The 17,835-nt window shown below is 36.5% G+C and overlaps 1 non-coding gene across 1 annotated transcript; it reads left to right on the forward strand.

The window, feature by feature from the left end:
* On the forward strand, positions 1-108 carry LOC112700575 (small nucleolar RNA R71). Its single transcript, XR_003153481.1, has one exon. It is a non-coding gene; the product is annotated as a small nucleolar RNA R71 (small nucleolar RNA).
* Positions 109-17,835: the final 17,727 nt, after the last annotated feature.

A 17,835-nucleotide genomic window follows, 5' to 3' on the forward strand; every position in this document is an offset into this window, starting at 1 on the left:
AAGCATATCAGTGGGACACTTTCTGATCAATTGTTTGTATCTTTCCCAAGCTTCATAGAGGGATTCTCCTTCCTTCTGTCTGAAGGTTTGGACTTCCACTCTAAGCTTACTCAATTTTTGAGGTGGAAAGAACTTTGCCAAGAAGGCATTGACTAGCTTTTCCCAAGAGTCCAGGCTTTCTTTAGGTTGAGAGTCCACCCATGTTCTAGCTCTGTCTCTTACAGCAAAAGGGAATAGCATAAGTCTGTAGACCTCAGGGTCAACCCCATTAGTCTTAACAGTGTCACAGATTTGCAAGAACTCAGCTAAAAACTGATGAGGATCTTCCAGTGGAAGTCCATGGAACTTGCAATTCTGTTGCATTAGAGAAACTAATTGAGGCTTAAGCTCAAAGTTGTTTGCTCCAATGGCAGGGATAGAGATGCTTCTCCCATAGAAATCGGGAGTAGGTGCAGTGAAGTCACCCAGCACCTTCCTTGCATTGTTGGCATTGTTGTTGTTTTCGGCTGCCATTTGTTCTTCCTCCTTGAAGAGTTCGTTCAGGTGCTCTAAAGAGAGTTGTGCTTTGGCTTCTCTTAGCTTTCTCTTCAAGGTCCTTTCAGGTTCAGGATCAGCCTCAACAAGAATGCCTTTGTCTTTGCTCCTGCTCATAAGAAAGATAAGGGAACAAGAAAATGTGGAATCCTCTATGTCACAGTATAGAGATTCCTTTAGGTGTCAGAGGAAACGAAGAGTAGAAGACAGAAGTGGAAAATTCGAACTTAACAAAGGAGATGGAGTTCGAATTTTGCATTAAGGGATAGTGTTAGTCCATAAATAGAAGGATGTGAGAAGGAGGGAAGCAATTTTCGAAAATTAAGTGAAAAATTTTGAAAACATTTTTGAAAAACATTACTTAATTTTCGAAAATGAAAATGGAAAAGAAATCAAGTGATTTTTTGAAAAAGATTTTGAAATTAGAAATCAAAATGATTTGATTGAAAACTATTTTGGAAAAGATGTGGTTAAGAAGATATGATTGATTAAAAAAAATGTGATTGAGAAGATATGATTTGAAAACATTTTAAAAAAAAGATTTGATTTGAAAATTAAAAACTTGACTAACAAGAAAAGATATGATTCAATCATTAAACCTTTCTCAACAGAAAAGGCAACATACTTGAAATGTTGAATCAAATCATTAATTGATAGTAAGTATCCTTGAAAAAGGAAAGAAGTTAATTTTTGAAAGAGATTTGATTGAAAAATTGATTTGAAAAAGATTTGATTTTGAAAAGATTTTGAAAACTTAGAAAAAATTTGATTTGAAAACAAAATCTTCCCTTCTAGCCATCCTGGCGTTAAACGCCCAGAATGGTGCACATTCTGGCGTTTAACACCCAAAATGCTACCCTTTTGGGCGTTAAACGCCCAACCAGGTACCCTGGCTGGCGTTTAAACGCCAGTCTGTCCTTCTTCACTGGGCGTTTTGAACGCCCAGCTTTTTCTGTGCAATTCCTCTGCTGTATGTTCTGAATCTTCAATTCTCTGTACTATTGACTTGAAAAGACACAAATTAAAAATATTTTTGGATTTTTGATAATAGGAAAAATCAAAATGCAACAAGAATCAAATAACAATGCATGCAAGACACCAAACTTAGCAGTTTGTATACTACTGACACTAACAAAATGAAAATGCATATGAGACACACAAAACACTCAAGTCAATGGAATTCAAAGATCAGAACAAGTAAATCATCAAGAACATCTTGAAGATCACTTAGACATATGAATGCATGCAATTGACACCAAACTTATGATGAGACACTAGACTAAAACAAGAAATATTTTTGGATTTTATGATTTTGTAAATTTTTTTTGTGTTTTTCGAAAATTAAATGGAAAAAGATATCAAAATTCTTAATGAGAATTCCAGGAATCAGTGCAATGCTAGTCTAAGACTCCGGTCCAGGAATTAGACATGGCTTCACAGCCAGCCAAGCTTTCAGAGAAAGCTTCGGTCCAAAACACTAGACATGGCCAGAGGCCAGCCAAGCCTTAGCAGATCACTGCTCCAAAAGCAAGATTGATAAGAAATCAACAAGCTCTTGTGATGATAAGTTGAAACCTCGGTCCAATGAGATTAGACATGGCTTCTCAGCCAGCCAGATTTCAACAAATCATCATGAAACTCTAGAATTCATCTTCAAGAGTTTCGAAAAAAATAAATACCTAATCTAAGCAACAAGATGAACCGTCAGTTGTCCAAACTTGAACAATCCCTGGCAATAACACCAAAAACTTGATGTTGTTGCCGGATCTTGGCACTGATGTTACCAAAAGCTTGCTCAAAACTTGAACAATCCCCGGTAATGGCTCCAAAAACGTGGTAGCTCAATACCATGGCATTACACAACTTCGCACAACTAACCAGCAAGTGCACTGGGTCGTCCAAGTAATAAACCTTACGTGAGTAAGGGTCGATCCCACGGAGATTGTTAGTATTGAAGCAAGCTATGGTCATCTTGTAAATCTTAGTCAGGCAAACTCAAATGTATATGGTGATGAACGAAAATAACATAAAGGTAAAGATAGAGATACTTATGTAATTCATTGGTAGGAACTTCAGATAAGCGCATGAAGATGCCTTCCCTTCCGTCTCTCTGCTTTCCTACTGTCTTCATCCAATCCTTCTTACTCCTTTCCATGGCAAGCTTAAGCAAGGGTTTCACCGTTGTCAGTGGCTACCTCCCATCCTCTCAGTGAAAGCGATTGCATATGCTCTGTCACAGCATAGCGGAATTCATCTGTCGGTTCTCAATCAGGCCGGAATAGAATCCAGTGATTCTTTTGCGTCTGTCACTAACGCCCCTCCCTCAGGAGTTTGAAGCACGTCACAGTCATTCAGTCATTGAATCCTACTCAGAATACCACAGACAAGGTTAGACCTTCCGGATTCTCTTGAATGCCGCCATCAGTTCTCGCCTATACCACGAAGACTCTGATCTCACGGAATGGTTGGCTCGTTTGTCAGACGAGCACTCGGTTGTCAGGCGATCAACCATGCATCGTGCAATCAGGAATCCAAGAGATATTCACTAGGGCCTTGATCGCTTGTAGAACAAGAGTGGTTGTCAGTCACCTTGTTCATAGGTGAGAATGATGATGAGTGTCACGGATCATCACATTCATCAAGTTGAAGAACAAGTGATATCTTGGATAAAGAACAAGCGGAATTGAATGGAAGAACAATAGTAATTGCATTAATACTCGAGATACAGCAGAGCTCCACACCTTAATCTATGGTGTGTAGAAACTCCACCGTTGAAAATACATAAGCATAAGGTCTAGGCATGGCCGAATGGCCAGCCTCCCAATGATCTAAGATAGCATACCAAATGAAGATAGCTACCAAAGTCTTCTAATACAATAGTAAAAGGTCCTACTTATAAGAACTAGTAGCCTAAGGTGTACAGAAATGAGTTAATGACATAAAAATCCACTTCCGGGCCCACTTGGTGTGTGCTTGGGCTGAGAAATGAAGCAAATTTCGTGCAGAGACTCCTCTTGGAGTTAAACGCCAGTTCTAGTGCCAGTTTGGGCGTTTAACTCCCATTTGGGTGCCAGTTCCAGCGTTTAACGCTGGAATTTCTGAGGGTGACTTTGAACGCCGGTTTGGGCCATCAAATCTTGGGCAAAGTATGGACTATCATATATTGCTGGAAATCCCAGGATGTCTACTTTCCAACGCCATTGAGAGCGCGCCAATTGGGCTTCTGTAGCTCCAGAAAATCCACTTCGAGTGCAGGGAGGTCAGAATCCAACAGCATCTGCAGTCCTTTTTGGCCTCTGAATCAGATTTTTGCTCAGGTCCCTCAATTTCAGCCAGAAAATACCTGAAATCACAGAAAAACACACAAACTCATAGTAAAGTCCAGAAAAGTGAATTTTAACTAAAAACTAATAAAAATATACTAAAAACTAACTAGATCATATCAAAAACATACTAAAAATAATGCCAAAAACTATACAAATTATCCGCTCATCAATTTGCTTTCCTCCTTGGACCTTAGTTGGCATCGTTTATGAACCATGTACTTCTCTTATTCAGCTTGAATCTGTTTTGACCTAAAATCCTATTTTTTCTTTTGTTTTTGTCAAAGTTCCTTGATTTGGATGTCTTAAGATGCAATTTAACCCCTTTTTTTAGTGCATCTAACTACGTTTGTACATCCTTGTTAATTTACACCCTATTATGTATCTTCTTCATATTTTAATAAAGTGTTGAAACCATATGACTCTTTTGAATATGATATTAATTTTTTAGGACGAACATTTTTGTAAGTGGGGTAGGATGTAAGACCCTGGATTTTCCCTTTTTGAAAATAAAAATGAGTTATTTGAGATTTTGGAAAATGTTTTATGAATGACAAGGAAAATATTTAGAACATAAACCCAAACACTTATTTTAAAAGTTTTGGCCTAAGATAGGGCCAACAGACCAAAAATCACAAACGGTCCCATGTTGAACCTAAGTCCAAGGCTTATATGCCTCACACTTAACACAAATCAGCACTCACTCCCCCATTTTTGAGAGAGAGGGGCGGATAGAAGAGAGGAAGAGAAGAGAGAGTGAGCCCTAAAACTATTCACCCTCATCATTTACATCCACATAACTTCCAATCCGTAGCTCTGATTGACGAGCCATATACGGCCACGCGTTGCTCTTGTCATGCTCTTCAATTTTATCTAAGTATTGTGATAAGAAACTTTGAAATCCTTTCCCTACTTTTTGTTTCTCTTCCAATTTGTATCTTTAGGATGAGGTATTGAGAAGATATTGATTTTGATGTTTATTGGAGGTTCAAACTTGAGTTCTAACGGGATTTTGATCCAAGGCCACATGTTATAAGGTAAGAGAACCTTTCCTCTTTATTTTTCCCAAATTTGAGTAAAAAACCCAGTGTTAACATTGTGCAATTTGATGTAATTAGTGTTGATTGAGTGTTAGGGATGTTTTGTGCAGAATTGGATGCTTGGTTTGGTGTGTGGAGATTTGGTTGAGGCTCGGGTTGGATTGTGAAGAAAATTCAAAGGTTGGGAACTTCCATCACAAGGTAGGAGTTTTTTCTTAAAATCGTTTTATTACTAAGAATTGTTATAAATCGATATCGATATGGAAATTATATTTTTGGTGATTATCTAAGTCTCATGAATTGGTATGTGTGATTGTTGATGTTCTTGAATGATGAATTAGTATGAATGTTATGTTTGATGATGGTTGAGGATGTCTGTTTGATTAGTAAATGAATGTTGTGATTTCGATTACCTTGTCATGAGCTATAAAATTTAGTTGAATGGTGTTTAATGTGAGAGTTGGGCCTAAGGTTGTGATCGGGTGAGGTATCTTCTATTTGGCAAGTTATAGTAAGTGGTGTATTTGTCATGAATGATTTGTTGTTGGAATGATGAGAATTTGTTGTATGAATTGAATGTTATTTTGGTTATTGGTGGGATAATGTTGGAAAATGAATCATTAAGGTTTTGATGGATTAGATTTGGTTGTTGGGTTTCAAATGGATAGAGAATGAATTGAAATTTGTAATTGAGTAAAGGTGATGCCTAGAATTGGTTTTCGGGTGGTATTGGAATGAAATGAATTAAGAAAATGGTAAATGTGCATTATGTAGAAAATTGTGTAAATTATGATTTTTGACTAATTTTGACGGGTTATAGCTTGGCGGTTGGAGTTTGGATTTACGTGAAATTTATATTGAATTGAAATTGGGGAAGAGATCTTTAAAACAGTTCAAGAACGGGCAAAAAATGAATTTTGTACCAAAATTTATGAGTTTTGGAAAATTAGGAGTTAAAACTAAATTTGCAGAGTTGTAGAATTTTTTGGCAAAGCTGAAGCTTGCGCATATGCATGGGTCATGGGTATGCATGAATGTGAAACAGAATTGAAATTGCGTATATGCACGAGGCATGCGTACGCATGATGTGCAACCTGAATTGAAGTCGTGCGTACGCACGAGGTATGTGTGCGCACGACTGTGCTGATTTTCCAAAAATGTAATTTTTAAACTATTTAGTCTTTCTAACATGTTCATAACCCCTGTGAAGTTGAATCACTAATTTATAAGCTTTGAATACACTGGGGAGGATTATAATGGGTTAAATTGAATTATTCCTGGATAAATGCATGGTTAAACGGGATGATATGGTTGTGGAGATGGTGATTCGTCCCATTCGCGGTGAGGACGGTGGTATTATCCCCCTCATGAGTAAACAGAATTGGTAAATTGATAACGAATCAAGGTTAATGAGTATAATAACTTAAGATATTACTGAATGACATTGATATTGATTGATTGTAGCATAAATGACTGGATTGGCAAGGCTTAGATGGTATCCCGCTTGCGTGTTTATGATTAATAAGGATTTGATTATGGTCTCGATTATATTAATGATGAAAATGATTAATGATTGAAACACATGGGTAAGATGCAAGGGTTGTGGTTTGTCCCACTTGCTCCGGATTGAGACTTGAAATACTTGGGTAAGATGCAAGGGTTGTGGTTTGTTCCACTTGCTTCGAGTTGAGATGGTAAACACCATCTGGGTAAGACGCAAGAGTTGAGGTTTGTCCTACTTGCTCTTGGTTAAGCGGATAACATGCAAGTGTTGCGATTTGGTCCCACTTGCTTCGTGTTGTGGTGTTCTATATCCAGGTTAGCTATCGGATGTGTTAGGTTCTGGCAGTTTAACCAACTCACACTACAAGAAAAACACCCATTCAGCTATAAAAATGAAAAAAAAGTGGTACCTTAGGCAAAGGCTAGACTTTTTTGGCTTTGAAGACGCTTTAGTAAGGGATGCCTATTCGGTCGTTGTCTATTTTCAAAGGCTATGTTTTTTTTTGTATCAAAAGCTACACTTTTGGCGTTTGGGAATAAGGTGTGCTTTCAAGTGATGTTGTTCAGGACCAAAGGCTACGCTTTTCAGCTTTCATACTTACCAGAATAGGCTACACTTATCTTTACTACTGCATCACCTTTAAAACATAGCACATTGTATACCATAGCTACTCTATATAAGTGTAACCTTATGTCCCTTAATTTTTTTTATTATATATATATATATATATATATATATATAATATTCTAATATTTTTTATACAACATAATATTTAGTAATATGATTACATATATAATTATGCATTTTTAATTAAATTAGTTAAATATTATAAAATAAAAATAAATACATAATAATACTAAACAATTTCTTTAAATAATAAAAATGATCTTTAAACAAAATATATTTATCATGAACCAAAAGTATTGGAATGAACATAATTTTGAATATTCATAAATCTCACACTGAATTAAGCATATCTATATCAAAATATGTATGAGACCACTTAGAGTTTACCACTAATAAACTACGAAAAACTAAAATATTATATCTTACATATGTATCTTCCAATAAAAGTCATTAATCAACCATACATCTTTCAGTTTTCAACACTACTCCATCTTTGCCAATATACCATCATGATAAACAGCTTAATCTTTATCAATATCCTCAAAATTATGCTGCATAATTATATTGAAAAATAGTTAGAAAAATATTTATAATGATATAGTGTCAAAATTAAACAAAAGATGTGAAAATGACTAAACTCATTCGCAATTATAAAAATAAAAAGTTACAATATATATTGTATAAGTCATTATCCCTTATTGATGCACTCGTGTTCATATCCTCCATTCAAATATATAAATAGTTTATGGACCCAAAAGTCCTAATTCACTTCTTCCATTTGTTGACAAAAAGACAACATCAAGGAGAAAATTATCAACTAAAATAACATCCATATGGTGACACACCACCACATAAAATAATCTATTTGAGCACCAACCAGCATAAAGGTAATTTGATTGAATAACCAAATTTGATAAGGGAATAATGGTTGAATCAAATGTGAGAGATAACAATTAATTGTCAATATAGTCAGCAACAAATAATTTTCAGCCATAGCAATATAGGATTAATATTAAATTGTCAATATAGCCAGTAACAAATGAATTTCAACCATAGCAATACAAGACAACAATAAATATAAAACAACGTCAATTGATATAACACAACAGATACTCATATCATGCAATTCAAAACAACAAAAATAAATGCAATGAAAAAACTATGAACAAGGAAAAGATGGTCATACCCTAAATTAAATAAAAAAGACATCACACTAATCCCTATATCTTTTTTTTATAAAAAAATATATTAAAACTATGTAAATGGCTATCATACCCTAAATTCCTCAAATAAATTAAGGTATGTAAGTGTCAACTAAAACATTGCTGGGGATAAAATGTGAGATCATCACACCTCAAAAAAGGTAAATGTACTTTGCACTTATGTAAAGCATATCCCACTGATAATAAAAACCAAATTTTAATATGTTGTTTTATGGATGTTTTCAAGTAATCACCAACTTTCCACAGAAGAAGGAATATGATAAATAGACAATATTATTAGCAAAAAAAAAAGAGAAAATGCACTAAGTGGGACAATTAGCGGGAAAGACGACATCTGAGAAGTATGAAGAAAACTAGAAAAGTATACTGTATACTCCCATGAAACAACAACAAGCATATTATCAAAGACATAACAACAACCATGAAACAATCATATTATCAGAGATTGCAACTCCCATGAAACAACCATAAACATAGTTTTAAAGAGAACTAATAAACATTGCACTAATCAACCATACAACTCCATACAGTGTACTTGAAAAATATGAACGATACCGAAATTACTGATGAAGACATACAAACACTTTTCCAGGTAATATAACAAGAGAATACTCAATAGTTTCTAGGGGATTATTGATACCTTTATCAAAATCAAATCTAGAAACCAATAACCCAACACAATAATAGAATCACCCCATTAATTTCCAATGAAATTAGTAACTTAGCATATATATACCCTAGAATGCTTGAGCAAGCATGAGTAATTTTAGTATCATGAAGAATCAATTATATTATGGATCAAAATCCACATTAAGTAATGCAACCCATGTTTACAAACTTACTTATTCATGCTAATGAATGAGTATATCTATGACTCCAACTTCTAACCTCTAAGCTCATATCATCGGCCTACCATTGCTCTAAAGCTTCTGTGTCTATAAGCTTACAAACATTCAACTTTTAGGTGCAGCTACTGAAAATTAACTGGTCTCATGAGTGAAATGTGATTCAAGATGCAACATTCATATATGACATGGCAAAAATTGGCCGATTAAGAATTTATAGAGAAAATAGTGTTGCAAGTACAGTTCTCAACCGACTAAAATCCGCTTATCAATTTAGAAGGGGTTGTCACAAAATTTAGAAATAAAATACTGGGAGTATGAATCCCAGGTCATCTTCCAACGAGTTGCAGAGAGAGTGCTATTTAATGATCAGAGGTTTTCCAAGAAATTTTTGAGTTTGAGAAACAGAGAAATAAATGATTGAGAATTTATGTAATTCAAATAAAAGCCTTGACCGGGAGAAGATTAAATGGAAGTTCTATCCCTGTTTAATTTTCCCAAGTGTAATAATAAAAGGGTTGTTATCCTACTTAGTTATCCCTTATATAATACGGAAAAGTCAAGTAGCTCTCAAACTAAACCTATCGCTTGCGTCCTAATCCTTTCCTAAGAAAGGATAAGAGTCGAAGACAGGAGAATTAGCCAACAACTTCCAATTAATATTGACACTTGAGCATTCCAACTCAATGTTTTCCTTTTAATCAGCTCCCAATCAAGTTAGAAAACTACTCCATTATCATGAATATAACTTTCATAGAATTAAGAGAGGAATAAAAGGAAGACATGATAATTAATAACTAAAAATCAATTAAAAGTAAAAATGATTCTTTGCATTAATAAATTCCAAAATCATGAATATACTTATCTAAACAGAGTCAATGGGCAATTAAAGAGTAAAGGAATAGAGAAACAAACTAGAATGATGAAGCTCCAACAGAGGTAATGAATCTTCTCAATATCCAAAGCAAAGCACTAAAACTCTAAAACTATCAATGTGAAGAAAACCTAGAGGAAGGAGTAGAATTTTCTCTAGATTCTAAAACTAAAACTAAAACTATGCAGAATGAGAATGTCTTTTGAGTCTCTGTTGTTCCCTGGCTCTAGTCTGTGTTTCTGGGCCGAAAACTGGGTCTAAAACTGGCCCGAAATCGCCCCCAGTAATTTCTGCGATTTTTGCAGGTCGCGCATGTCACGCGTGCGCGCTAGGTGCGCGTGCGCATTGATTGTGCTTTTTTGCTTGTTGTGCGTCCGCGCCGCTCCTCGCTGGTCAGCTTCTTTATTTCCTTGTGTTCCTTCCATTTTCGCAAACTTCCTTTTCATCCTCTAAACCATTCCTGCCCTATAAAGCCTGAGAACACTTAACGCACAGATCACGGCATCGAATGGTATAAAGGGGGATTAAAAATATATAATTTAAATGTATAGGAAGCAAGTTTTTCAACCATAGAATAAAATTAGAAAGGAATTGTAAAATCATGCAAATCATATGAATAGGTGAGTAAAGAGTTGAAAAAAACCGCTCAAATTAGCACAAGATAAACCATGAAATAGTGGTTTATCAATATATTACTTACCTTGTTTCCAATTTTATAAGTAATTTTTTCCTAAGGAGAAGGCAAAAGGTTAGCATCCTCGGACATTGCTTTTCTGTTTGCCTCCATATGCACCTAATAGGGAAAACAGTTTATTGTTTGATATTATTACTAATGTCAACAATGAAACTGAAAACACAATTGATAATGGAAGTCATCAAAATCAAATATCAGAATACAAATGAGAAGAAAAAGGCAAATATTACAAATCCATACCCGTCTCTTATTGTAGCTAGTTGACCATCATTCCATTGTTCCTTCTCAAACATATCTTTGCCAAAAGAAAAATAAGGTGTGGAAGGGAAACAAGGAGTAAAGACATAATTTTTCTAAATATATAATTCTCAATAAATAAGATAGCAATTGAAGAAATAAATGAAGAGAATAAGTATTTGAAGAAATATAATAAAAGTGAATCTCATCAAGTGAACCAGGATTTAAATATTAAGACTTTCCCAGTTTTCCCTTATTAAGCTTTTAAAAAAATTCTTTAAACTATTATATATCTCATCCTTTGTTCAATTCCCTTAGGTTATCTGGTGCGGTATTTTACAACCCACAAACTAACCGGCAAGTGCACCGGGTCGTACCAAGTAATACCTTACGTGAGTAAGGGTCGATCCCACGAGGATTGATGGATCAAGCAACAATAGCGTTTGATAGGATTAGTTAGGCAAGCAGAAAATGGTTTTGAGATATTCTAAGAGCATTAAATAATACTTTAAAAATTTCAGAAAGTAAGCAGCAATGAGTTAGGAATAAAATATTTGAGAAAGCAGTTAAGGTTTCAGAGTTATCTAATTTCCGGATTAACTTTTATTACTAATTAATTTAATCATGCAAGATTTAATTTCATGGCAAACTATATGTGACTAGACCCTAATTCCTTAGACTTTCCTAGTCTTCTCTAAAATTCATTAATTGCCAATTCCTTGGTCAATTAATTCCAATTAGAGGGTGATGATAAATTTCTAGTTTATATGCCAAAAGAATCCTAATTATCCACAAATAAGGGGATTATATGTCACGTATCCCTTTAAATACAAACAATTAAAAATTCAGTATAATATGTTTTCAAGCTGTTGTTCAAGTAAAGAACTTTTCCAAGTTTTACGAGAACTCAATTAGAACATGGGTCATACTTCCGTTCCACCCAATGTTCATAGAATAAAAAATGAAAACAATTATTGAAATATAAATCAAGACATGAATTAAATTAAAAAGATCAAACAAATCAATCCATGAAAATAGACAGAGCTCCTAACCTTAACAATGGAGGATTAGTTGCTCATGGTTCAGAGAAGAAAAATAAGGGTTCTGGTAAAAAAAAGGTGTATATTGTCTAAATGTACAGAGTTCCTATTTATAACTAATCCTAATAAATTTAAAATCTAATTATCTAAAACTAAAAATAATATCCTTTTCTCAAAATAAGATTTGAATTTAAATTCAAATTAATTAACAAGTCTTCAGCTGATGGGTGGGGACCACTTGATTTTTCCATTCTGCAGCTTCTAATCTGTATTTTCTGGGCTAGAAACTGGGTCAAAACGCGGCCCAAAATCCACGCCAGTGATTTTTGTAATTTTTGCAAATCGCACACGTCACGCGTACGCATCAGTCACGCGTATGCGTCGCTGGTCTTCTTCGCAAGTCAAGCGGACGCGTCGGTCATGCGAACGCGTCGCTGAACAAATCTTCAAATCACGCGTACGCGTTAGTAGCGCGTACGCGTCGCCATGGATACTTCCAGATCACGTGCACGCGTGCCTGCTGCTCGCAGCCATCTCCTTTGATTTTTGTGCTGCAGAAACTCCATCAAATTCCGCCGAATGCTACCTGAAATAGATAAAATTGCCCAAGACTCAAAATAGCATCCATAGTGGCTAAAATATAATTAATTCTTAATTAAATTCAACAATTTAAGTGCAAATTCACTAGGAAAAGATAGACAAGATGCTCACGCATCACAACACCAAACTTAAACTGTTGCTTGTCCTCAAACAACCAAAACTAATATAAGCTTAGGATGTGAATTTGCATGAGAATGAGAATTCTTTTTAGCTCATGTCTCTTTTTATAGTGGGGTTTATAACTGTAATCTTGAATAGTTTTGGCATCTCACTCTCCTTTGGATCAGAAGGATGTCATTGTCATTCAGACTTAGAATCCGGATAATATTATGAATTCTCTGATCTTTTATATTTTAGTTTAATCCTTGAAAACAGCAAAATTTACTTTACTTTATTTTTCTTTGGTGTTTTGCAGCTTGAGCCTAGCCGTGACTTTAAATGTTTTGTCTCAAGAGTTACTTGACACAGAAACACCACAAGCACTTAACTGGGAAACTCTCTTTGAGTTTTGATTTTTCTTTCAGTTACTCCCAGACAGTGGTGCTCAAAGCCTTTGGCATACTCTGTTAAAACGCATTTGGTCTCGACTCTAAGTATTCTGTCTCAAGGATTACTTGACACAATCACACCACAAGCATATGATTACGGAAACAACTCTTTGAGCTTTTAATCATGTCTGACCTCCCTAGTCATTGATGCTCAGAGCCTTGGACTTTGCTTTTATTTTTATTTTATTATTTAAATTTTTTTTGCTATTTCTTTTGCTTCAAGGATTAAATTTTTGTTTATTTCAGAGAAGTCATAATAATTCTCTAAATTCCTGTTCTTTATACATCAACATCCCTTGATTCAAATTCAAATATGCACTGTTCATATCATGCATTCAAAAATCACAGAAAATATCACCACATTTAAGTAAATCAGACTATTCTTAAAATTAACTCAATTTCTCATGCAATACATCACTTATGTATTTTTTTATTTGAATTCAAGTTCAGTGGGTAATACATGAGACATCTTTTCAGAATTAAAGCAATTAAGAGAGATATAAACTAGTCCTAGGATTCTAACTAATAAAGGATCATGCAACAAACAAAGCAAAATAGCAGAAAACCGGAACATAACATAGAAAAAGAGGGGAGGAATAAAAATGAAAGGAACTCAACCACCTTAATTATCCTAGCGGTCGCTTTATTTTTCAGGTTGTGATCCTTTCTGAAGATGATTTGCCTCCCTTTTGTGCCAGAAAACCCATAAGCGTATCGTCCAACAACACCAAACTTAAAGGTTTGCTTGTCCTCAAGCAAAGAAGAACTGAGAACAAGAATAAATAGTGAGAGGAAAGAAGAGTATAAAGATAAAAGAATAAGAGATAATTAGGATTGGGAGAGAGAGAAAGAAAAGTGAAAACGGTGCGGCGACGGCGACTGTGACGAGTACGCGTGCAGCATGCGTACGCGTGGGTCGCAAATTTTTCAGAAGGACGCATAAGCGTCAGGCACACGTCCGCATGCCCTTGTTTTTGTGCGATTCGCGCGAAGCTAACCGAGCACCCGCACGACTCTCTGTTCGCATGGCTTGGGAGTCAAATTTTTCAAACGACGCATTCACGTCATGCATGCGCTCGCGTGGATGGCCATATGTGCAACTGACGCGGATGCGTTAGTCACACGTCCGTGTTCCGTAACTTGTGTTTTTAGCACACTTTCTGCCCCAAGCCAGCACAACTCTCTACCCAAACACTCTTTTACGTCAAATTTGCAGGTCACGCGTTCGCGTCGGTGACGCACCCACGTGAATGGCGAAAATCACAAACGACGCGAACGCGTGGGATTGTTTGTGCGAAAGGCTCCATTCTGGCACCACTCATGCGCAACTCTCTATCCAATTTATTTTTCACACACATCCATCTGACGCGTACGCATAGGTGACGCTTGCACGTCGTGTGCTCTCTTTTTTTTTGAAATATAGCTTGAGGTGTTCTATTCCTGTGACAAAATAGCTGCATGATCAGAAAATTAGTAAGACCTTAATAAAAATCTAACAAGTAAGAAAACTACTACTATGAAAAATAACTAAGGATACGAATTTATCAGGTTGCCTCCCGACAAGCGCTTCTTTATCGTCACTAGCTTGACGGTCAGCTCCTCTAAGGAGGAGGATCATAGGGGCTCAGCTCTTCACCCCTTACTTTGAACTTCTTTCCTGTGTCCCCATAACGTAGCTCAATATGCTCTAGAGAGAGGATTCTGATTACTGTATAAACCCATGCTGGATTGCTGGTCAACACCAGCTTCATTCCTGGGGAGAAACCTTCAGTGGGGATCTTTTTGTTTCTCTATCCTCTGGGTACTTTCTTCTTTTCGGGAACCTCCTCCTTGGTAGATGATGCATTCCCAACACCAAACTTATGTTTGATGTCAGGAGGAATTTTATTGATTGTTGCCAAGGAAGGTTTGAGCTGCATATTTTGCTATGTATCATCCGGGGGTTTTTGAAGGTTTGGATCAATAAGCTCAGCCTGCATGCACCTCTCTTCTTCACCTGTTGGATGTATATCTTTGAAGACATGAAAGAAGTTACTCATTATGCACTTTAAGCACTAATTCACCAACTTCTACATCAATCAGAGCTCTTCCCATGGCTAGGAATGGTCTTCCTAGAATTATAGAGGCATTCTCATCCTCCCTTGTGTCAAGAATCACAAAGTCGACTGGGAGGAAGAACTTACCCACTTTGACCAGGATATTCTCCACTAATCCGTATGCAGGCTTCATAGATTTATCTGCCATCTGCAATGCTATCTTTGTGGGTTGTGCCTCTTGGATTTGGAGCTTCTTCATCACAGATAAGGGCATTAGATTTATGCTTGCCCCCAGATCACATAGGGCCTTCTCAAAGGTTGTGCTCCCAATGGTGCATGGAATTTGAAAGCTCCCTGGATCTGGCATCTTCCTTGGTAAGTTATTATGAATGACACCACTACACTCCTTAGTCAGGACTACTGTCTCATCTCCCTTTAAACGCTTTTTCTTTGACAATAGCTCCTTCATGAACTTGACGTAGATAGGCATTTGCTCCAAAACCTCAGCAAAAGGAATATTGATTTGTAACTTTCTGAAGATTTCCAAGAACTTTGAAAACTGCTTGTCCTTGGTCTCCTTTTGAAGTCTCTAAGGATACGGCATCTTAGGCTTGTACTCAGGAGCCTTTGGCAGTGTAGGATAAGTGTCAAGAGAGTTTGGGAATGGGTTGTCTGCACGCTTTGGAGGGGCGTGCTCTACTTCTTCCTTCTTCTCCTCTGGAGCTTCTTTTTCAACTAACTCTTTATTGACATTGGTCTCAGAGCCAGTTACTTTACCACTTCTCAATTAAATAACCTTGCAATATTCTCCTGGGTTCACCACTGTATCACCTTGAAATGTACTTGCAGACCTCTCAAGTATTTGCTTGCTCAGTTGGCCCATTAGCACCTCTAAATTTCTAATGGAGGCTCTGGTTTCCTGCATAACTTGTGCTTCTGTACTTGCCACTTGTCCACTTATCACGGAGATAGCCTTGCATTCCTCTCTTGGATTTGGAATTGTGTTACTAGGAAGGCTATTAGTGGTCCTCTGATCAATTTCATTAACTCTGGTGGCTATTTGACCCATTTAAATCTCCAGGTTCTTGATGGATGCTCTGGTTTCCTGTCTAAAACCTGTCAATATTGCTTCAAAATCATTATTTTGTTGGAAACCGCCCTGAGAATTATTGTTGAAGTTCTGAGGTCTCTGAGGTTGATCCCTCCATTCAAAATTTGGGTGATTTCTCCATCCCTGGTTGTATGTCTTAGAATATGGATCATTGTTAGGATTCCTAGGACCACTCCCTATGTAATTCACCTGTTCAAAAGAAGGTTGAGCATAATTATAATTATCATTTTGCACAAAATTACCTGCCATGTCATAAGAGACTTCCTGTGGTGGATTTTGGGTGTTGATAGCTGAGACTTTCATGCCACCCATTTGTTGAGTAAGTAGATTTATTTGCTGAGACATCAGCTTGTTCTGAGCAAGAAGAGCATTAACAGCATCTACTTCCAACACGCATCTCTTCTAAGGGGTTTCAGAATTCACAGGATTCTTGTTAGAGGAGTATAAATATTGGTTGCTTGCAACCAATTCAATCAGCTCAATGGTCTCCTCCGGTGTCTTCTTCTTGTGCAACGAACCTCCTGCAGAATTGTCTAAGAACATCTTGGATATTTCACCCAAGTCTTGATAAAAGATATCTAGTTGAGTCCATTTGGAGAACATGTCCGGAGGGTATTGCCTAGTTAGTAGCTTGTATCTCTCCCAAGCTTCATACAGAGTTTCCCTATCCTTCTATCTGAAGGTCTGAACCTCCACCCTAAGCTTAGTCAGCTTCTTTCGTGGGAAAAATTTAGTGAGAAACTTAGTAACCACCTTGTTCCAAGTATCCAAACTCTCCTTGGGTTGGGAATCTAGCCATAGCTTTGCTCCATCCCTCAGAGCAAATGGGAAGAGCATAAGTTTGTACACATCAGGGTTGACTCCATTTGTCTTCACAGTATCACAAATTTGCAGAAAACTAGAGATAAATTGATTTGGGTCTTCGTGGGGAAGACCGTGATACTGGCAGTTTTGTTGCACTAGAGTGACCAGTTGAGGCTTCAACTCAAAGTTGTTTGCAGTAATAGGAGGCACCACAATGCTCTTTCCATACAGATCTGCAGTAGGAGCAGAGAAAGAGCCAAGTACTCTCCTTTGTTCATTCCCATTCAGGTTCGCCGCATTGGTATTCTCAGTATTAGTCGGATCCATAGTGGATTCTGTAGCCTTATAAAGTCTTGCTTGTTGTAAACGCCGCCTGAAAGTCCTTTCAGGTTCAGGATCAAAGCCTAAGAGATGTTCTTTGTCTCTGTTCTGCACATAAACAAACAGAAAACAAGAAAGAATGGGAATTTCTACATCAGAGTGCAGAGAATTCCCAGTGATGTTAGAGATAAAACTATTGAATAAAATAAATAGAAGAAAAATAATAAATAGTCAACACCAAACTTAATTTCAGAAATTAAGAAAAATATTGGTGCTATTTATTTAAATTTTTTTCCAAAAATATTTTTAAAATAGATTTTAATAAAATAAAAAATAAAACGCCTAATCTAAGCAATCAAACAACCAATAGTTATTAATCACAGTCAATCCCCGGCAACGGCGCGAAAAACTTGGTGCGGTATTTTACAACCCACAAACTAACCGGCAAGTACACTGGGTCGTACCAAGTAATAC

The sequence above is a fragment of the Arachis hypogaea genome, chromosome 6 (genome assembly GCF_003086295.3).
Source record: "Arachis hypogaea cultivar Tifrunner chromosome 6, arahy.Tifrunner.gnm2.J5K5, whole genome shotgun sequence".
In the NCBI taxonomy this organism is placed as follows: Eukaryota; Viridiplantae; Streptophyta; class Magnoliopsida; order Fabales; family Fabaceae; genus Arachis; species Arachis hypogaea.